Source organism: Lytechinus pictus, unplaced genomic scaffold, assembly GCF_037042905.1.
Source record: "Lytechinus pictus isolate F3 Inbred unplaced genomic scaffold, Lp3.0 scaffold_26, whole genome shotgun sequence".
Taxonomy (NCBI): domain Eukaryota; kingdom Metazoa; phylum Echinodermata; class Echinoidea; order Temnopleuroida; family Toxopneustidae; genus Lytechinus; species Lytechinus pictus.
This window is the reverse complement of record NW_026974146.1, coordinates 1,049,084-1,073,370: the sequence shown is the minus strand read 5'-3', so window position 1 is coordinate 1,073,370 and position 24,287 is coordinate 1,049,084. Positions and strand designations below refer to the sequence as shown.

The 24,287-nt window shown below is 35.4% G+C and overlaps 1 protein-coding gene across 1 annotated transcript in view; it reads left to right on the top strand.

Moving 5' to 3' along the window:
- Positions 1-237: 237 nt before the first annotated feature.
- Positions 238-24,287, top strand: part of LOC129283096 (uncharacterized) — a 60,809-nt gene continuing 36,759 nt past the window's right edge. Inside the window, exons 1-2 of the mRNA XM_064115261.1 lie at positions 238-579; positions 7,600-7,815. The gene's annotated coding sequence lies outside the window, so the exon portion shown is untranslated. The remainder of the gene's footprint in view (positions 580-7,599; positions 7,816-24,287) is intronic.

Genomic DNA, 24,287 nt, shown 5'->3' with positions numbered 1-24,287 from the left:
CTTGTTAAGGGGTGCATTTTCAGAACATGGAAAATATATGTTTAGGGTGCTTTTTTAAACCCAATGTTCACGCATGGTATCCACTGGTCAATGGAAGTGCCCCCCCCCCCCCCCGATAAAAAGTTAGCTGAATAACAACAGTAACATGCCCGGAAAAAATTGGATTTTATCTTCCACAGATTTTAAATAGCGCCATCTGTATGTCGATTAGGAAACAGTTTTTCTCGGGGATTCCCCGTGACACGTTGCAGGAAGTGTCTGTCAACATCGGCCATTTTGGTCATTGGCCGCGTACTGACTAACTCTTCTTCCTCATCTATTCCGAACTTTGACAGTTCATTGGTGGTCATTGTTTTCATCATCATGGAGACATCTACTATTAAAGTGCTGGAATGTTGATCAAGTGTTCAGAATCAGTCGTTAAACAACAAGATCTACTGCACTGGCATGACTGGATTAATCGAGTTCTGAATTGGACTTCTTTCGTCAAGTTCACGAATCACGTCAGCATGGTCAGGTTGTTGGCCTAGGACTGGGAAGAATGATCAGATAATACTATAGCTGCAGATCATGATGCAGGTGAGATGATCGACATGTTTTTTTTCAATTAATTGCTATGTAGTAATTGGGCAATTCCGTATGGGAGAGGGTAAAAACAGTAAATTTCAAAATTAATAATATGCATCTGAATGTGAGTGTCCTTTTTACACAAAACCTTATATTTTAAGGAACTGAAAACCAGTAGAGGCGCTGGTCAGAAAATTGGGATCGTCCCAGTTAACAGGGACTGTCTCAGTTTTTAAAGATTTCTTCACACAAGAAATCTAGTAAAGTTCATTCACCTGTCAAGTGCCGACACCAATCAAGTGCGCTAGTCAATGTAAACATATCAGGTTTCATAACAAGATTATTGGAAGAGGTAAGTCATGTAAAATAGACGGTGAACTGGGGGGAATTGAGGTCACTGAATCTATTTTTAGCACTCTCAATTCCCGTAATTGATGTCTTTGTCCCATAGGGGGAAGTGAAAAAAAAAGTCCCCATAAACATGGACAGTCTCAATTTATCAAGACATGATTCGTCTTGGTTTATGAAGATATCCTTGTTTTCTGGGACAATCCCAATTTTTGGACCAGCGCCTCTACTGAAAACCTTTTTCAAATATCTTTAAGGGTTTTTGCTGAACAATCTTTTGAATTTGATGATCATTTTCAATTAGAGAACATATATTTTACATTATTTTGGATAAATTTGATATCTAAAACAATGTTTTACATTTTTGGTTCAAAGTCATCTAATTTTGTGTGTGAAGGTTTAATAATTACCAGTAGCAAATGTCTTTATCATGGGTATTTTCAGATTTCTCAGAGAAAATTTTGTAATCTACTAAAAAACGGATGTAATTACGTTACCATAAAACTGAAAAAGTTTTTCCTATGAACTAAATCCTTACTTGAATTTTATATAATTCTGAATTCTCTGATTTCATGTGACTTTCTAAAGACATTTTTTAAAATATCATTTCTAATTCTGCTGTAACTGTGGTAACGGAATTACATGGTAACGGAATTACCACTATCATATTTTTGAAGGGGTGTGCCCATTTTGTTCCATTAGCATGTAGATATCTTAGAGCTGTAGTTCATAGTTGAACATTAACAACCTTCTGATTAGTAATTACACTCCAAATCAGGATGAGATTATACAATTACTTGACATGAAGCTCCCATTTAGTAAAACATTCAGAATAAAGGCAAGATAATGTACATCGGCATTAATAAAGTAAATAGATGGAGCATACAATGTAGGTGAATGCCTTACAAATGATTAATGAGCATTCAATTCTTGGGGAGGAGTAGAAGAATGATTATGCAGGATGATCTAAACAAAATTGTCATCCAGATTGATTTTGCCAAAAATGTCACTGCCAAAAACCAGTCCTAATGGGATCCAAAATACTTGACGCACAATCATGAAGTGACCATGTTCACTGCGTGTGCCTTGGAAAATAATAGCATTCATTCTTTTGTAAGTGCCTCTGATCAACTAACCCTTGACAGTCTGTAGTGAAGTTTTAAGTAAAAAAAATGAATAAAATTCTGTGATGGCTGGGAGTAGTTCTATGCTTCAAAGTGGCTATATATTTTCAGATGGTACTGCCTAATAATTTAAGCAATATCTTCTGTGTAACTTTCCTTGCATCAGAAAATTTGAAATTCTTTGCAACAAGCCATGGTGAGGGACCAGACTCTGTCATTGGCAAACAGTGTAGCGATCAGTAAAAAGTAACAAGTGGAAAAGGGTGAAGTGAGATCCATAATTTGCAGATGTTGCAAGAGTCACATGCCAAAAACATCATACTAAATCTTGATACAGATGACATTTCCAAAAGTATGGTGGATTTTGACAAAGATAATTCAAGATGTTTTTATTAGCACTAAACCAATACTGTTCTCCACCCCTATGCAATGGATGTTCAGAATCATGCAAAGTCAGCATCATCCAATAATCACTGCTTCAGGGATGGCATCAGTGAGTAACACCAATGACCCCTCAAGTTAGGATGATACACAGAATGAACACTCCTCTAAGGAGAGGATGGTGATAATGTTGAGACCAACAATGTCATCAACAACAAACATCTGAGACCAGCAACATAACAGAAGACAAACTCAATTGGAAATGGGTAGAAATGTACAACATTCTGCTGTGAAAGAAATTCAAAGAGACAGTGATAGTATTCTGAGATACATTTGTCTTAGATAAATTAAATATTTTATCTCTATTAAAATAAGTGTTATACAATAACCTAAAGTTCTTTCCTAAATGTTATTCTAATAACCATTTTATCTTCATTTTATCTTCATTTTATCTTCATTTTATCTCTGTGACACATGCCTAATTATGAAGCAATTACCAATGAGAAAGGGTGTTTTTCATAGCACTCATCTCATTCAACCAATGAAAAGCCTTTCTGCCATGAGGTTCGGCAAATGAGTGAGATTGCATCAATCAAATTCTGTGCTTACAGGAATTTAATTGAAAAAATTAACAATACTTTATTTAAATTAGAAGTCAATTTCACATCATTTCCTACCTCATTTCATTTCATAGACAATATTAGTCATTGAAATTATTTGAAATATTCTTTACTCTACAAGAATAATGTTAGAGTAGTACTCTCATGATGACATAATTTATTATTTTTCCTTTATTTTTATTTTAAAGTTTTGAGCAAATTGAAATTGGATAGAGAATAGCCTCCACCCAATTGAAGTTCATTTTTTTTCTTCAAAGGAACATTGGCGCAAGCACATCATCTATGATGCAATGGTTGGATACACTATGAATATGTCTACAACATTGGCACTGCTTTGTCACATATCTTTAGATATGGAAGATAAAAATTCATCTTGGATAAATTTTCAAATTTTATATGAAAGATAAAGAAATTTTAATACAGATAAAATAAAAAAAATCATGGCCTAAGAAAATCACCTGAGGTCACGAATATGACATATATGATCATCAAATCACTGCAGTTTCTCAGTGTCACATTTGGAAAATACATCTGTCCGGAAGATATTGACTTTATACTCAGATCTGCTATAATTGCAGTCCTCAGTGAGCCACTTATAGACAGAAAAAGAATCCTTACTTTCAAAGAGAATTAGATTAATTGGGGCACTAATTAAGAACCAATTTATTGGTTATTGCTTTCAAAATGTGAATGTCAACACTATTTTCATGTGGTTTCAGCATTGTTTCTCGTTTTCAGTACATTTATTGAACAACCAAATAGAAAGTTTTCAGTTTAACCATTTTAAGATGCCAATTGTATGTAAATATATGTTTCTTTGGAATATTCAAAGACTTTAGAATATCTTAAACTACACACAAATTTTTGACTAAATATGCAGATCTGATCATATACTGTCCTCAGTTTTTTGTAAAATTTCTGATGTGTTCACATATGGCTGTAGTTCATGTAATTCCATTACCATGAGTATTATCAATGTTTTTTGGCCTATGCATAATTCTTTTCATCAGTACAGGAGCCAAAAAGTGTCTAGTAAGTCCTAATACCCCTAAAGTTGAAAATGAACTTAAATTTAATTACCAATGATTCCTAATATTTTGTGAAATTCTGTTTATTCATGGTAGAGCCACTTATTACATACTATATGTAATATTGGGCATTTTCACCACAGATGGACACAGAGGCAAAAAAATCAAGTTGATATTCATGTCAAATGCTTTATGTTTTTTAATAATACAAGATCTGAAGTTTCTGAGACAAAATTTTTTCCGACTCTGGCAGCCATTTTTTATTTAAAAATGGCTGCCAAAGTATGGATAAAAATTAGTGTTGAAAATAGTATATTGATGCATAATTTGTTTTGACAGATTTTTAAAGAACTGGTTTGATCATGATGTTTTCGCCTGTGATTTAGCTTGCTATTATAACACTTTTTAAAATCCCACAGAAAGAAACACCAGTAATTCATTCATCTGATAAAAAAACATTGATGAAATATGTGATATGGTATGTAATGTCAGTTATCGAAAACATGAACTTTTTTTTCTCATTTCCTGGAAAAGAGGATATATTATATGAAACTTGGTAGATTTCCTCTCTAGGTAACACTCCTCCCTTCTACACCAAAATTAAAGATTACCAATTAACAATGAAGCCATAGGGTACCATTGAATATATGTAATGTCAGTTACCAAGTGGAAAATGTAATGTCAGTTACCGATATGTAATGTCAGTTACCATGATAAAACGTTAGTTACCAATATTGAAATGCAAATATGTGGTCAATTTTATGGTGAAGAAATATTGTATACTTGTTATTCAAGTCTTTCACTTTAAAAGTCACACCAGAAGGAGCTTGCTATTGTATTGCCTAAATCTGCAATATTTTTTAAGCTTAACATTGTGATGAAGGGGATTTCCAGGGTCCCTTTTTTAGTTTCTAGGATTCTTTTGAGCATTGCCTCGCTAAAAGTAAATTCCTGGTTTTTATGCCTGTTAGTAGTGTGGATGTGTGATACAATTTTTGTTTTTGGTTTACAAGTATAGATGAAAAGTGAAATTTGACAGTTCTGATCAATGTTGCATGGATCTACTAACTGTTTTTTTTTTTCTAATTTACAAATAATTCAGTTTCAGTTTAGAAGCTGGGGTTTATTTTTTGTTGACAGCTTAAAAAAGAAATTAGCAAAACAAAAAATGATTAAACAAATTATGAAGAGAATAGAAATCCGACAGATATGAACAAGCATTGCTTGCACTGACCAGAATAGAAATCAATAAAACTACATGGCTGCATGAGATTCGGGGGAGGGGTTTGTGTAGCCTAGGGGAGGAGACCCTTATTCATTTGCCTTTTTTTGAGGGGGAGGTTGGAGAAGGAAAAGGTTTAAAAAGTCAATATAAAACTGATGAATATATTATGGGTGTATAGTCATAAAAATCCATGTGTACAGTCAATGCAATATTAAATTACTAAAGGAAAACATGAAGCTGCTATGACCCCCCCCCCCCCGAGTAAGTAAAACATACATTTATCTTTTGATAATTAAAAATGTGAAGTATTATGAAACTTTTATGATTTTAAAAAGCCTCACATATAAGTACCAAGAAAATTATGCCTTTGAAAATCATATAGCACTGGCAAATGTTAATGTGTATTGTCAGTTACCGACAAGTAATGATAAAAATGTTCAAATCAAAGACAGGAATTAAGAAAAAGAAAAAGTGTTTTCATTGAAATGTTCCTAGAAACTCGGGTATACTTCCACACCAAGCTCACTTTCATGTGAAGCCCTGCACAGAAGATACAATGCAATGATTCCACACATTTGACTTCCATGTGTTATCTCTATGGCAAATTAAGTGTAATGTCAGTTACCAGCATGGTTGCAGAAAAATTATCATAGCCCCCAGAAGACAAAAACGAATTGTTTAATATTTTGACACATCTTAACCTAGTGACGGAGGTATATTTACATATTCAAATTATTACTCTATCTACTCAGGGACATGAGATATTTCTCTTTTAATGAACACCCTAAAATTGCATGTCCTTTTTCATAATGTCAGTTACCGACACATTTTTGCTTGCTGATGCATAAAAAAATGTGGTTACATAGAAAAACTTAGTATCAGAGTATACAGCAAGGTTCACTTTATTAACTCTATCAATAGCAAACTCCCATCATTTGTTGTTTTAGAGATACACACAATGAAAGGTGTGAAAACATTTTGCCGTGTAATGTCAGTTACCGTGAAAATGCCCGCTTGTATTTTATTTGATATTTAATATAGACATGAAGTACTGAGTTCGTGTCAAGTATTAGAGAAGAATACATAAACAAGCTTTATTGAGGCATTTCTTCAGTCATAAATGCCTAGAAATAACAATTTCCATCACAAATGTCAGAGGCGTAATTCCGTTACCATTATGTGTAATTCCGTTACCATTATGTGTAATTCCGTTACCATTATGTGTAATTCCGTTACCATTATGTATAATTCTGTTACCATTATGTGTAATTACGTTACCATTATGTGTAATTCTGTTACCATTATGTGTAATTCCGTTACCATTAGGTGTAATTCCGTTACCATGTACTTCACCAAAAGAAAGACCGATCATGAAAATGTGTTGATGATATTTGTGAATAAATTACTTTCAAAATAAAGTTGACATTATAATGAATTGAAGCAGACATTAACTTGGAGCTAGTGTGTTGTAGATTTCAGAGAAACTTTTACTAAACTTTGTGTTGCAAAGAGACTCATTTCTCTGGTAATTCCGTTACCATAGCACATATCCGTCATTCACATCTGAACGTGTGAGGGGTTTTCTAAAAATCTTGGTTCAGAATATAGCACAAGTGGCCATGCATAGTATTAAGTTCAGAAAATGGGAAATATTGAGATATCTGGATGCTGTGAGCAAAAATAACAGCCAAAATTCTCTGATTTGTAATTCCATTATCATGGAATTGCCCAATTGCCAACCTTTGTTTTATAGCCTTAGGGGTCTCCCACGAGCCTGAGGGTCAACAGCCACATGACCAATTTTTCTCAAATCGTATTTATCAGGAGTAACGTTACTAAGAAACAGATAGAAGCGCTGTTCCAAAAATTGGGATTGTTCCAGAAAACAAGCCATAAACCAGGACAAGTCATGTCTTGAGGAACTGAGATTGTCTGTGTTTTTGGGGACAGTTTTTTTTTTCACTTTTGAATACACCTTTTGGCCCTTACGACATAGAGCTAGATGGCAATTACGGGATTCAGAATCTTGTTATGAAACCTGATATGTTTTTTGACTAGCGCACTCAATTGATGTCGGCACTTGACAGGTGAATGAACTTTCATAGATTTCTTCATCATCATCATCATCTGGTACGGGATGAAGGCGCAAGCCTGTAACTCCCGGTCGCTTCTTGTATGTAGGATTGGTCACTGAAAACTACTACTTCATGAGCTTGCGTGAGGAGTCATGGAAGCTCAAAGTGCTTATTTTGCCAAAATATATCAATATTTCTTTTAAATTTGTCTGTTGTTATCATTTGTATTAGGTTTTCAGGAAGACTATTCCAGTCATTGATTACTCTTCTACTGAAAGACTTATTTCTCACATCCAGTTTGCTATGGGATTTCAATAATTTCATGGAGTGACCTCTTGTAGAGTTACTACCAGACTTGGAGAAAAAATGGTCCGGAAAAATGTTGGACTAATCCATGCATAATCTAGTGGTTCATTATCATATCTCCTCTCCTCCTTCTATAATAGAGTGAGTACATGTTAATTTCCCTGAGTCTCCTTTCATATGGTAAGTTTCTCAAATCCTTCACTAGTTTTGTTGCTCGCCTCTGTACTCCCTCAACCTTCTTGGCATGTTCTGTAAATCTACCATTTCAGATGACGCTCCCATATTCCAGATGTGGCCTAATTAATGTCTTGAAGAGAATTGGCAAGGTAGATTTGTTTAGTTGAGTGAAAGTTCTCTTTACAATTCCAAGCAGTTGATATGCCTTATTAACAGCTAGATAGTAGACTTGTTAAGAGGTTGAACGCTGCATTTTTTAGTACAAATGTCCCACTTGGCACAAATTTTCCTTGAGTCAAAAGAAAAAGATTCATCCAAAGAAACACGCTGTATCTATGCAAATAAGCAAGTAATTTGCATAAATTTGCATATTATGTCGATATAGTGAAAACAAGTGTAAGAGTTGAATTTTGCCTTATTTAATATAATTGTTTATTTCACACTTTGCTTTCCATACTTCTCTTCACTACCATTTCTATGCCTCTGTCACACACCTGTTTCTCTCATTCCTTAGCTTCTTCATCACATCATTCCATTGCCATTCCAACTCCATACAGCTTCACATGTTTCTATTGTTATTTTCTCATTTACATTCAGAACATTCTTCTTCATTCATATCATCTTACCTCATCCTCATTGGTTCACCTTTCACCCTTGGTTCCTCCACTTTTCTGGGTTCTCCCATTCTCTGTTTCTCTATTGGTTGAATTTATCATGTGACATTATTTTTGAATATATTTGAATGTATTATTTGTGAAGGCAATGCCTAGTGAGGTCTGCATTGCAGACCAATAAATCAGAGCACTACTAGAAAAAAAAAAAAAAAAAAAAAGAGAAAGTCAATTTAGTGATCTGAGGATTTCATTTCGCATCCGCAAAAGAAAATATTTGTATGAAAAGAATACTTTGTTATTCATTTCTAGTTATTGTACAGATTACTGTATACTGTGCTTTATAGATAACAGGCAAGAAAAAAAAGTTATATTTCTTGCTGTGTATAGAAAAGTGACTAACCAACTTTGCCATGTATATATAAATTTATGTTTAAAAAAAAAATGCATTTTTTGAAATGAAAGAAATACAGATGTAATTCATGTTCTTGTATTTCTATTGCAACTGACAGAAGAACAACATTTATTAATCTTATATTTTGTTCAAATAAACAAGTTAAACGTTTTCATTTGTAAAATAAGAACAAAATGATTAATGTTCTTTCGGGATAATTCCATTTTGGCAAATTTCAAATTATCAAAAAAAAAATTGTTTTACTGACAGTTGCAAAAGTTGCAGATAATGCTTAAAAATATATATATTTATGAATTTCCTTCATCAAAGAAAGTACTCATCCTCATTTTGTGAATCCAAAAGTTTTCGGAAAACTACTTTTGACAAATTAAAAAAAAAAAAATGTATCAATTTGAAACTTATAAAAATGAGGACATTTTTAGTGAAGAAGGAAGTTTATGTAAGAGTTGAATTTTGCCTTATTTAATATAATTGTTTATTTCACACTTTGCTTTCCATACTTCTCTTCACTACCATTTCTATGCCTCTGTCACACACCTGTTTCTCTCATTCCTTAGCTTCTTCATCACATCATTCCATTGCCATTCCAACTCCATACAGCTTCACATGTTTCTATTGTTATTTTCTCATTTACATTCAGAACATTATTCTTCATTCATATCATCTTACCTCATCCTCATTGGTTCACCTTTCACCCTTGGTTCCTCCACTTTTCTGGGTTCTCCCATTCTCTGTTTCTCTATTGGTTGAATTTATCATGTGACATTATTTTTGAATATATTTGAATGTATTATTTGTGAAGGCAATGCCTAGTGAGGTCTGCATTGCAGACCAATAAAGCAGAGCACTACTAGACTTCATTTTGGTCAACATCTTTATTTTTTTTTAATTTGTCAAAAGTAGTTTTCCGAAAACTTTTGGATTCACAAAATGAGGATGAGTACTTTCTTTGATGTAGGAAATTCATAAATATATATATTTTTAAGCATTATCTGCAACTTTTGCAACTGTCAGTAAAACAATTTTTTTTTGATAATTTGAAATTTGCCAAAATGGAATTATCCCGAAAGAACATTAATCATTTTGTTCTTATTTTACAAATGAAAACGTTTAACTTGTTTATTTGAACAAAATATAAGATTAATAAATGTTGTTCTTCTGTCAGTTGCAATAGAAATACAAGAACATGAATTACATCTGTATTTCTTTCATTTCAAAAAATGCATTTTTTTTTAAACATAAATTTATATATACATGGCAAAGTTGGTTAGTCACTTTTCTATACACAGCAAGAAATATAACTTTTTTTTCTTGCCTGTTATCTATAAAGCACAGTATACAGTAATCTGTACAATAACTAGAAATGAATAACAAAGTATTCTTTTCATACAAATACACCACATCTTCATTTTTTAGTTTAGTTCAATATAATATGAGTTTGCTTGTTTCTGACTGATTTGTGAGGTAGACATGTTAGAACACTCGGCCACACTACACAAGTATTTAAGATTATATATTTAACCAGAACTGCCGTAAAATTGGAAATAAAGACTAAGGGTATAAAGAAAGGGAAGAAAATTGTCATAAAGTGATTGGGATATCCTTGTTTATTATTACCTAATTTGCATAAATTATGCAAATTATAATTCAAAACAGAGTATTTTTTCATGAATCCTCAACTGTTTTATAAATAACAGCAATTAATCCACAATGTCAACATTCTACATGAAAGAGAATATATTAGCGAAAACATTGATATGCTTCATGACAGTATTGGTGTCATAATTTGCTTAGAAAGAGGGCAAATATGTCAAAATGTATGACGTGATATTGCGCTAAAACGAGACCAAACAACCTCTATGTCACAGTCACACTCACGAATCCGACAATAAAGCGATCAATGGTATGTCATTCGAGATAACATAATAGCTTCCATCGGCTTCTCGTACGCTTTTGTTGGTGTGTCTGCCACACCGTAATCTATGATATATACAGGAAAAATGCATTTCGGTATCGGTAAAACACCATTTCTTTTATTTGTATCTAATTTGTTTCTCTTGGAAAATTTACAGGAGACATTGCTTTGCAGGTTACTGCTTTAATGAAGCTCTGGGCCATGAATTCATGAATCATGATGAATGTACCCCACCTCAATCCATATTTTAACTTTATTAAAATATACAGGTATATCTGCATTCCCGCTACTTTACAAAACCAGTTGAAATTGTATTATCGACTTGGAAAAGACAGATGTATGACACATCAGTCAGCATGTTTCCTGAGGAAAGTTTTTTGTTTATTTAAGCCTATGCCCATGGGAGCCCTCCAAATTTACCCCATCCCCTCTCCGTATTTCGACACTAAATAAAAAAATATCGTGTTTTAAGCCATCGGCAAGGCAAACTGCGTTTTTTTTGTATTATAAAGCAACTTTTCTATTTATATCTTTAAATCTATATTCATCATTATTGATATTATTATAAACATTATTAAAGGGGAATCCAGCCTTGGCCATAAAAGGTTGTGTTGGGAAGGAAAAAAAAAATTAAACAGAATGGCGAAAGTTTGAAAGAAATCGGACAAGTAATAAGAAAGTTATAGCTGTTTTAAAATTGAGATCACTAATAGTATGTAGATTTAAAATTGGCAACTGAGTAAGTAAATTATGACAAGGGGCAAGGACAACTTTCCCATAGCATAGGCCATGTACTTTATTATCAGGGATTTGTGGTTTTCTCCTAAGTACCCATTCCCCTGGGCCAGTAATCTTAATATACAGTAATCCATGTAGTATATTGTGTTATGTCCTCATGAAAGAAAAATATAATTTGAAATAAAACTTTGGGGAAAGGTGACATTTTAGCCATAATATGTATTGGAGTACATGGAAGAGTAGTCCTTGCCTTACATCACTATGACATCCCATATGCGGCCAATTTGAAGTCTCCATGGGTATAGTGATTACCAATATTTTCAACTTATAAAAATTCATAACTTTCTTGTTGTTTGTCCAATATTGTTCAAACTTTCACCTATCAACTTGTCTGATTTTTCTTTTTCTTATAAAAACACATTTTTATTTGGGTTGGATTCCCCTTTAAAATTATTAAAGTTATTATAATTATTATCATTATCATTATTATTATCATTATTATTATTATAGTAATAAGAATAATAATCATTATTATTATTGTTCTGCAGTTTGTAATAATGCTCTAGCACAGTAAAGGCTATAACCCAACAGAAGCATGCCTAGGATACCCTTTCCCCTTTTGGTTTTATGTATTCAAAGATAGTTTATTGTCTTTAGAACTCTTAAAACATTACTTTTGTTTGTATTGATAACTTGGAATAGATTGAGGAGAAAATACTCTACGATTGACATGTAGAGGAGCTGTGGTACATTGAAGAAAAGCCACACGTAAGCTCTAAACAACTCAAAGCCCTTTATTGATTCCACTCTATGTTGAATTTAAATATTTTTAGAGCTCAATCGGAAGAAAGATGCATTTATACTACACAGTAAAGCAGCTCGGTGTAAAAATGGCAGAGGTAAAAATGGCAGAGGTAATAATGGCAGAGGTAATAATGGCAGAGGTAAAAAAAAGGCAGAGGTAAAATGGCATAGGTAATAACAGCAGAGGTAAAATGACAGCTCTAGGTAAGATATGGCCAGTCTCACCCCCATGCAATGAATTGTCAAAAAGCCCACGCATGTACATATAGATTAGATTAGAAGTGCATGTCATTTCATCATATCATTATGTCTTCATCGGCCTAACAATGCTGTTTACAAATTCGTTGGAGGTGTACCGTGAAAGCTTTTTAAAAAGAAATCAAACGACATATATTTTTTCATTCAATTTATCAGAAGCAAAATGAAACTGCACTATTCTCATTCATCATTTTATAACATTCCCTTTTTGTCTGGCTGTTGTTTTTACTTCTAAAGTTTTGCCAGGTTTACCGATGCAAAAAGGAGGAAGAGTAGACATAAAAGAGTTGGAGAGACAGAGAGGGGAAAAACATAAAGAACATAGCGGGGAAAGCTTAGACTTTGAAATTGTCACGAATGATTGTGGTTAAATATCATGTCCTTATTTGTAATGTCGTCTGTACTATTCTTTTTAAATATTTGAATGACAAAATAAGCATGCGTTCAGGCTTGGCACTGAATATGTAACTGATTAATAATAATCTTGTTTTGATTGGTACCAAGTTGGGGTCGATCGAGGGGGACCGTCTGGTTCAGATTCTTTGCACAAAAGAAGACCCTGAACGTTTACCACTGCATCCAATGTGATATAAACGCCTTGATGGTCATAACCCTTGGAAGCGGAAGTGCTGTTGGGTATTTTGTACACCATAAGCAGCACCCGGGCCTATTGGTAATCAGCTAGGAATACTAAAATGTAGAGATTTGATACAAATCTCTGTTATTGTTCAAACAGAAGAAAAAACATTGTTTATTATCTAGTTGTTATTATTTTTGTTGTACTTCTTTTTCTGACCTACATGTAAAAGAACTTTATTTAGTTGAAATAATTGTGTCATTTCCCCCCTTAACCAAATTCCCTTTCATTTTGGAGTGAAAACTTTTTTTCTCGGCTTTTTAACAAACCAGCACCCCATATCTCTTTCATATTTGCCTCTGCCATCTTTACCTTTGCCGTTTTCAACTCCGACATTTTTTACGTTGTTAGAAAATTTATACTTAAAAATAAAAAAATCCTGCAACAGAGTCTGGAGAACACCTCTAATCTTACTGCACTGTGTAATCTTACATACATTTGTGTAAAATTACCGAAAATTGGTATTTTGTGCGTGTACCCTTACAAATTTATTGTAATAAAACTGTTTCCCCTTTTTAAAAGCATATATCTGTTCTTTAAAATTGTAGAAAAATTTACCTCTTGTCATTTATGCCTCTGCTCTTATTATCTCTGCCATTATTACCTCTGCCTTTTTTACCTCTGACATTTTTACCTCTGCCATTTTTACTTCTGCCATTTTTACCTCTGCCATTTTTACCTCTGCCATTTTTACCTCTGCCATTTTTACCTCTGCCATTAATACCTCTGCCATTTTTACCTGGCACCCAGTAAAGCCGCTTTACGTTCTCCTTTTGAATAAACCCTCCCCCCCCCCAAAAAAAAAAAACATAGAAGGCATTGTTTTATATCGCATAAAATAAGTTCGTGTACATGAGGTGGCCTGTCAAAGTTGCTCAACCCTTTTTTTTGTTTTGACAATATATATTTAGAATATCGTCTACATGAAGCCCTCATCTGGAAAAGGGCAGCACCCCCTGGAATTCCGGCAGTTGTGACAAAAAAAAAAACGTTACCAAAATAACCTTCATTTTGTAGTGCAATCCTTTTTGTTTATTTGCTTGTTAAATTTCCTGGGACCAAAATTTTACATTGAACCTTTTTTTGCATTTCAAATTTACATCAAGAAATTTAAAGGGGAATCCAGCCTTGGCCATAAAGTGTTGTGTTGGGAAGGAGAAAAATAAATTAAACAGAATGGTGAAAGTTTGAAAGAAATCGCACAAGCAATAAGAACATTATAGGAGCGTTGTGGCCCAGTGGATTAGTCTCCGGACTTTGAAACAGAAGGTCGTGGGTTCGAATCCCAACCATGGCGTAATATCCTTCAGCAAGAAATTGATCCACAATGTGCTGCACTCAACCCAGGTGAGGTAAATGGGTACCTGGCAGGAATTTATTCCTTGAAACGCAGCGCGCGTAACAGCTGCACTGCTAAAGCCAGGGTAATTATGCTGCATATACTGTAGAGCGCTTAGAGACTTCTGACAAAGTAAGTATTAAGCGCTATATAAGCAAGTATAATTATTATAATTATTATTATAGCTGCTTTAAAATTGAGATCACTAATACTATGTAGATTTCAAATTGGCAACTGATTAAGTAAATTATGACAAGGGGCAAGGACAACTTTCCCATAGGCCATGTACTTTATTATGAGGGATTTGTGGTTTTCTCCTAAGTACCCATTCCCCTGGGGCAGTAATCTAAATATAATCCATGTAGTATAATTTGTTATGTCCTCATGAAAGAAAAATATAATATGAAATAAAACTTTTGGGAAAAATGACATTTTAGCCATAATATGTATTGGAGTACATGGAAGAGTAGTCCTTGCCTTACATCACTATGACATCCCATATGCGGCCAATTTGAAGTCTCCATGGGTATAGTGATTACCAATATTTTCAACTTTTAAAATTCATAACTTTCTTGTTGTTTGTCCAATATTGTTCAAACTTTCACCTATCAACTTGTCTGATTTTTCTTTTTCTTATAAAAACACATTTTTATTTGGGTTGGATTCCCCTTTAAAATTATTAAAGTTATTATAATTATTATCATTATCATTATTATTATCATTATTATTATTATTATAGTAATAAGAATAATAATCATTATTATTATTGTTCTGCAGTTTGTAATAATGCTCTAGCACAGTAAAGGCTATAACCCAACAGAAGCATGCCTAGGATACCCTTTCCCCTTTTGGTTTTATGTATTCAAAAATAGTTTATTGTCTTTAGAACTCTTAAAACATTACTTTTGTTTGTATTGATATCTTGGAATAGATTGAGGAGAAAATACTCTACAATTGACATGTAGAGGAGCTGTGGTACATTGAAGAAAAGCCACACGTAAGCTCTAAACAACTCAAAGCCCTTTATTGATTCCACTCTATGTTGAATTTAAATATTTGTAGAGCTCAATCGGAAGAAAGATGCATTTATACTACACAGTAAAGCAGCTCGGTGTAAAAATGGCAGAGGTAAAAATGGCAGAGGTAATAATGGCCAGGCGCGGATCCAGGATTTCGTAGGGAGGGGGGCCCAAATTCGACCTGATTTTGGCGCCCCTGTGTACTTTTCTGAAAAAAATGGCGGCCCCTCCCTCCCCAGGCAATCATAAGTGCCTTAAATACATGTTAAATTATCTTATTTCATAGGCACATGAAGAAGAGGCAATTTAATAATGATTTTATAATGATGTGTTCATGAATAAATGTAATATCACTTAAAAAAAAAAGAATCAATGCGAGCGCGAAGCGCGAGCGATTTCTATTTTAATCTTTTGATGCTTTCAATCTCGTTTAACTTCTCATCAGAGTAGGCCCTGCTAGAATTATGTGAGCGGGAGCCAGGCGCGGATCCAGGATTTCTTAGGGGGCCCTAATTTCAATTTAAGTAATAATCGTGCCAAAATATTGACTCCCATTACCGAATGGGTAATGTCTAGTTACTTTACACAGAAACATCTCTTGCATTGTATAGGCATACTCCGTTCTTCTGGGTACTCCCATTTTTTTCTTTTCTACTTTTTGTTTCAGGGCTTGACAAATCTTACGGGGATGACGCCCCTATATCGCCGCGTATGAACACTGGTTGTGCAATAACTAAATTGCATATTCTGCATGAAAGAAAATTAATGTTTTATTTTGGGTAATATATTCTTCAAAAGATATACATGCTTTTTATTATAGAGTTGAGGTAGACTCAGTAGTCAGCACTCAGCATTTACTAATTGGGAGTGCACTGCCTACTTAGATCTGTAAGTGTTTGGATATATTATTTAATTTTTTTTTTATTCGCTTGAAATTTATTCAAAACAGTGAGTTGTCTCGTCAATCCTATTAAACAAACATTGGCTCTTCCGCTCTTGTAACAGTCATATCAAGTATCAAAAGGTTATGTATCTTATAATCTTGCTCAAATTGTATAGGCCTATACTCCAAATAGATTTTTGAAAAGAAACAAAATGCGTGTAAACGGTGTAAATAAAACAAATATAAGATACTAAAGATAAATATGCTGTAAAAATATACTTTATTGGCAATGTCTATATAAATATGAAAACAATGCTCTTACGTTCGCATCATTTTGGACGATAAGTTCTTATCTCTCTCTTTCATACAATACAAGTGAAACATGAATTTCAAGGTCCCATGTATCTTGTATACATCAACCAGTGGCGTACCGTGGGTCACGGCATTGGGGGGGGGGCACCAGCAAAAATTTTGAGTCACTTAGGGAGCGCGCGAAGCGCGCTCAGTTGTCAGGTATACTGACCTAATAGAGATATTTTAAGGACATGCAGTGCCATTAAACGGATATGTACTTCACTGATTAGATAATGCGAAGCGCGAGCTGAACATTTTTGATATTCAGAGCTAAAATGGGACATTATAAGCAAATTTTTTGTAATCATGATACGTAACTGTCTCGCTAAACAACAATGCGAGTGCGAAGCGCGAGCTAAAATTTTTGTATATATTGACCCTAAACTGGGAAATTTTATGGACTATATTTTAGAATCCATTAAGAGTATAAATATCTCACCATAGTCATCTAATGCTAGTGCCATCCTTTGCTGATTTTGTTAGAATTACATCTAAGCACAGTCATGAAGCACCTTTTGTAGCTATTGTAATCATGATTGTCATACGCATCTCACTAATCAAATGCTGCGAGCGCGAAGCGCGAGCTGAAAATTTAGGAAATTCAGACCTGAAGAGGGGCATTCTAAGGCTTGTTTGTAGGAATTCCCTAAGACCGTACGTATTTCACTAACCAAATGATGCGGGCGCGAAACACGAATTTAATTTTTTTTTTATATTGACCCCAAACATGGATATTTTAAGGACTATGTTTTTTAGGAATCCATTAAGAGTATACATATCTCACCATAGTCATCTAATGCGAGTGCCAAGCGCTTGCTGATTTTGTTAGAATTACATCTAAACACGTGACGCAATTTTTGAAGTCATTGTAATCATGATTATCATACGCATCTCACTAATCAAATGCTGCGAGCGCGAAGCGCGAGCTGAAAATTTTTGATATTCAGATCTGAAAAATTGACATTTTAGGGACCGATTTTAGGAGTTCATGAAGAGCAGAAATCCCACCAATCCACTAATGCAAACGTTAGCACGGGCAGGAAATGTTTTATATTAAGACCTTATAATAGAGCAATCACTTTAAGTAGTCATGAAAAAGAAGTATATGTCACTACATAAAACAATAATAACTCGAATTGCGAGGAAATATATTTGTTGTATATTGATTTGAAAACGGGAGGTTTTAGTAAAACATTATTATATATCTCGTTAAACAGTCTATGCGAGCACCAGGGGAGCGTTTCATGAAAGGACTTGTCGGACGTTTTGCCCGACAAGTCCTGTTTAATCCGACAGTTACCATAGTAACACTGCCTCTCAGCCAATCAAAATCAAGGAAAGATGTCAATCTGACAACTTTTCGGACAGACATGTTGATGAAATGCTCCCCAGGAACAATGAAGACACAATGAAGCAAATAATGTTTCATAAAGTTATGAAAAAATGCTTATGTTTTTCTCATTATTTATTTCAATAATTTCTTCTTTCCCCACTACGTTTCTCTTCCTTTTTCCCTCTTTTTCTCCTTTTCCCCGTTTTTTTTTTTTTTTTTGGCCAGCCGATTGGGGAGGGGGGGGGGGCACGTGCCCCCCATGCCCCCCGTAGTTACGCCACTGACATCAACTATTTCAAGATGTAACAATAAATGTAAATGATAGCAATACAGTTTAGGCCTAAATAAATAAACGTAATAGTTTCAGTGGAATTCGTTTTAAAACAATACATGATTTCCCACTGTAGGTTGGTAACGAAAAGGTGTCGTATCATCAACTGTATGTAGCTGTCTCTTTATTACTACATGAAACAAAAATATAGGAACGATATAAACATGTAAACCATAGAGTTATTTCAGTTATTTGAGTATTTGACGATTCGTCCAAAAAAAAAAAAAAAAAACGCATCCGAAACTTTCACCATTACAATGAAAGTTTCATTTATTCCTTTATATATTGCAAGTAAACTTCAACATTTCTGTAAATAATATATATTAATATATCTATACACAATTAAGTTCACATGGTGGTATACTGCACATCCTATTTCAGAATATGATATGCGTTGTGGTATGAATGTCTACCCACCTAGAACATGCAAAACGTTTACTAGTAACTAGTGACTATACTACTAGACCGATTTTTACTCAAACGACTTTCCAATAGAGAAATAACAAGAAAACATTCACCTAAGAATAGAAATCCTCATTTGTTCTGATAAATATCAAGAGTATCAGTACAAAATGTAAACAGTGTCAGTATAAAATGTAACTTGAAATTAACAGAAATGTCAAAGAAAATCGGTTAGGCCTATTCAATCTGCTCAGATTAAAGAATAACATATAATGTTTGCAGGGCCCGCTGGTAACTGAAGTGGCTACCCTGGGTAATAAAACGTTATTATTATTATTATTATTATTATTATTAAGAATAATACTCTCACTACTGCTAAAGTCATATAATTGTTGGCCGTGTACTCCATTCACCGTCCAATTGAAACATAGGACATATATATAATATTATATTCCACTTGTTAACATTATATTTTCCAATCTGTTTGGGATTAGTGGCTTAAGTGTTGCAAGCAATATAAAAACAACAGTTAAAATCACACGCTTCTCATACATTTGTCAAAGTGTAGAGTGCTTCCCTTCATGCAAGAAGAATTCACAACTCTTATTCATATTTTGTTTCTTAGCCTTTAATAAACAAGAGCGACTTTTGTTAGGAATAGAGTTATGGAGTGCTCAGCTCGTGAAGCTCACGAATTACTCATGAAAATATTGACGAATTGTATACGTGCCCCCTACTAAAACATGTTACAAAAGTCGCTAGGACAGAACATAATTTTTGTCTCGCCTACATAGCAGAGCGAGACAATAATTGGCGCCTCTTTTTGACGATGGGGACGGCGTCAACACTGAAATCTTAACCAAATTTAAGAAATGTTATAGTCCATGAAACTTGGAAACAAGGGTAATAAAGTATAGCGGGATATCCTGACTACGTTTGTTTAAGGTAACATGACCAAGGTCAAAGGTAATTTAGGGTCAATGCAGGCCTGGCCGCCTGGGTCAATGAACTTAGAAAATGTTGGGAGAATCAACATCGAAATCTTACCAAAATTAATTTTTTGAAATGTCGACATAAATTAGGTAATGGATCTACTAGTAATTCATGAAATTTAGACATAAAAGCAATCAAATATCCGCTTGTTATACGTTACGCGTTTCACTTGTTATACATCGTTAGGATCATCAATGACACAGGAAAGCCTCATCTTTCGAGGATGGGAAGTGGCGAAATCCTTGACAACTTTGTCATTGTCGACTTCAAGGTCTCTATGTAGCAACATCATTGCCAGTCCATTCAGTCTCACCCATGCGCGGAAATCTGTCCCCAAAGGTAGGGGGGGGGGGACCACAGGGGCGGATCCAGACTTCGCCAATGGGGGGGGTGGGGCAAAAAAAAATTAATCCCCGATCGGCCGCTAGAAGATGATTTTTGTTTGTTTCATTGAAGGGGTAGTCCTCATGGTCACTTCTAAGCTTTATTCTTATAAATCAACATAAATATATAATATCATAATCCTTATTTATATAATGCGAGCGCGAAGCGCGAGCTAAAATTTTTTGGGGAAATTTTATGTATTTTTTCCTAAAATCTGAACAATCTGGGCAATGTTTGTTATCCTGAAAAAGATGTGTATGCAACTTAATAATTACTTTGAACGCGAAGTGCGAGCAAAAATGAACTGATGGAAAAGGTACCTGTTAAAGACTGCTTGCAGTTAGCCATGAAGACGTTACATATTTCAACAATCAAATAATACGAGCGCAAAGCGCGAGCTGAAATTTTTGGAAATTTTTACCTCAAGAATGGAAATTCTAAGCACTTTTTGCAACTTAAACAGAATAGGTATATAACTAAACAATTGATGGAAAATGAAAAATTTTGAGATTTAAACATAAGAACGAGGCACTCTATTCATGTTTTGTAAATCATGAAAAGGATGAGTAATATGGGGTCTTTCTACATTAATGAAGCGAGCACAAAGCGCGAGCAGAATTTTTTGATATTGTGATCTAAAACTGGATGATTTAAATAGAGAACAAGTTGAATATCTGAACAAACATGCGCGCACGTGTTTCAGATTTAGACCTAGAATCTAGGCATTCTACACATCTTTTATCATGAAAAATCAAAGCGAGCGCGAAGTGCGAGCTTAAACTATTTGATATTCCGATCTGAAAAAAAAGTCAATTTCAGCTCTATATTTCAAGCACTTTGTAGGAAAATAGTGAGGTGGATATGGATCGCACTTCATAAGGAGCTGATATTTTTCACTATTATTTGAGTTTTTACATAGGAGCGGGACATCCTTAGGACATGTCATCATATGAAAATTATGACTATCTTCATATTCTTCTTGCTAAGTGCGAGATTAAACAAAAGGGACAATTTAATCATTAAATTAATATCTTATTTATTAATGCCTAATGAGGGCGAGAAAATCTGATGATATTTTGGCCTGAAAACTGGACATTTCAAGCACTATTGTAATTATGAATAGGAAGCATCAGTTAAAATATTTTTTAACCATTAATGCGAGCGCAAATCGCGAGCCAAAATCTTGATAAGCTGAAAATCAATGTTGAGACATACATAACTCGCCAATCAAATCTGATACGTTTTGACAACAAGACTTGAAATGGGATATTTTCAAAACAAAATGGAATACACGAAAATAATAGGTACTTGATAAATCGAAATTTGCGAGCGCGTAGCGCGAGCAGAAAATGATAATATTCAGGCCATAAAGCTGTCATTTTTAGAAAGCACTCTTTAAAAATCAGTTTTTAAATCAAACAAAATAACGAAAGTTCGATTTACGAGGTGAAATGTGTAATGTGAAATGGTGAAATGTGATAATGTGTAATGCCCATCCAGGAGGGCCCCTCGGGCCCTCCTGGATCGGCCTATGGGACCAGGGGCTTGAAAATTTGACAAGTAAAAAAAAAAGAAGGTTTTCACCCATTTAAAATGTAAGGTCATTTTAATAGTTCTAAATACATGTATTATTTCGAATGTGAATGATGTATTTTTCTCCATCATAAAAGACCAAAATAGTAGGGGGGAGATTTGATATTGTGTCTCCCCTACTATTTTTGGTAGGGGGTGCACGTCCCCCCTGTCCCCCTGTGATTTCCGCCCATGGCGCCCCCTAGTTCAAACATCAATGTGGTGCCCCTAGTTCGAACATCAATTCGGCGCCCCCCCCCCCCTAGTTCGAGTATCAATTCGGCGCCCTTACATGTAGGTCCAACATCAATTTGGCGCCCCTAGTTCGAACATCAATTCGGCGCCCCCCCCCCCCAGTTCGAGTATCAATTCGGCGCCCCTACATGTAGGTCCAACATCAATCTGGCGCCCCTAGTTCGAATATCAATTCGGCGCCCCTACATGTAGGTCGATCATCGATTCGCCCCCCCCCCCTATTCGAACATCAATTCGGCCCCCAGTTCGAACATCATTTTGGCATCCCTTCGAACTCAATTTGCCTTCCCTTGTTTGAATATCATTTGGCCCCCCCCCTAGCTCGAGTATCAATTTGGCGCCCCCCCCCCCCTAGTTCGAACATCAATTCGGCGCCCCCCTAGTTTGAGTATCAATTTGGCGCCCCCTAGCTAGAACATTGATTCGCCCCCCCCCCCCCTTCAGTTCGAGTATCAATTTGGCGCCCCCAGTTCGAACATCATTTTAACATCCCTTCGAACATCATTTCGGCGCCCTCCTAGTTCGAATATCAATTCGGCGCCCATGCATGTACATGTAGGTCCAACATCAATTTGGCGCCCCTAGTTCGAATATCAATTCGGCGCCCCTACATGTAGGTCGTTCATCAATTCGGCCCCCAGTTCGAACATCATTTTGTCATCCCTTCGAACTCAATGTGCCTTCCCTAGTTCGAATATCAATTCGGCGCCCATGCATGTAGGTCCAACATCAATTTGGCGCCCCTAGTTCGAATATCAATTCGGCGCCCCTACATGTAGGTCGTTCATCAATTCGGCCCCCAGTTCGAACATCATTTTGGCATCCCTTCGAACTCAATGTGCCTTCCCTAGTTCGAACATCAATTCGGCGCCCCCTAGTTTGAGTATCGATTTGGCGCCCCCCCCCAGCTCTAACATCGATTCGGTCCCCCCCCCCCAGTTCGAGTATCAATTTGGCGCCCCCTAGTTCGAACATCAATTTGGCGCCCCTACGTCGAACATCAATCCCCCCCCCGTTCAAACATCAATTCGGCCCCCAGTTCGAACATCATTTTGACATTCCTTCGAACATCATTTCGGCGCCCTTTTGGTTCGAACATCATTTTCTTTCCTTCTCTTCCTCTTTTTTCTCCTTTTCTTTCCTCTTTTTCCTCTCTCTCTCTTTTTTTCTCCTTTCCCTCTCTTTTCCCTTCTCTTTCTTTCCCCTTTTCCTCTCCCTTTTCCTTCCCTTCCTTCCCCCTCTTCCCTTTTTCTTCTTTTCTTTCCCCTTTTCCTCTCTCTTTTTTCTCCTCTTCTTCCTTCCCCCTTTTCCTCTCTTTTCCCCTCTTCTTTTCCCCTTTCTCTCTCTTCTCTTCTTTCCTCCTTCCTCTTTTTTCCCCCTCCTTTTTCTTTCCTCCTCTCCCCTCTCTCCTTTCCTCTTTTCTCTCCCCCTTTTCCTCTCTCTTTTTTCTTCCCTTCTTCCCCCTCTTCCTTTCTTCTTTTTCTTCTTTTTCTTCTTTTCTCTCCCCTCTTCCCCTCTTTTTCCTCTTTCTTTCCTCTTTTTTTTTTGACGATGGGGGGGGGGGGGGCCAAGGCCCCCTCGGCCCCCCCCCCCATGGATCCGCGCCTGATAATGGCAGAGGTAAAAATGGCAGAGGTAAAAAAAGGCAGAGGTAAAATGGCATAGGTAATAACAGCAGAGGTAAAATGACAGCTCTAGGTAAGATATGGCCAGTCTCACCCCCATGCAATGAATTGTCAAAAAGCCCACGCATGTACATATAGATTAGATTAGAAGTGCATGTCATTTCATTATATCATTATGTCTTCATCGGCCTAACAATGCTGTTTACGAATTCGTTGGAGGTGTACCGTGAAAGCTTTTTAAAAAGAAATCAAACGACATATATTTTTTCATTCAATTTATCAGAAGCAAAATGAAACTGCACTATTCTCATTCATCATTTTATAACATTCCCTTTTTGTCTGGCTGTTGTTTCTATTTCTAAAGTTTTGCCAGGTTTACCGATGCAAAAAGGAGGAAGAGTAGACATAAAAGAGTTGGAGAGACAGAGAGGGGAAAAACATAAAGAACATAGCGGGGAAAGCTTAGACTTTGAAATTGTCACGAATGATTGTGGTTAAATATCATGTCCTTATTTGTAATGTCGTCTGTACTATTCTTTTTAAATATTTGAATGACAAAATAAGCATG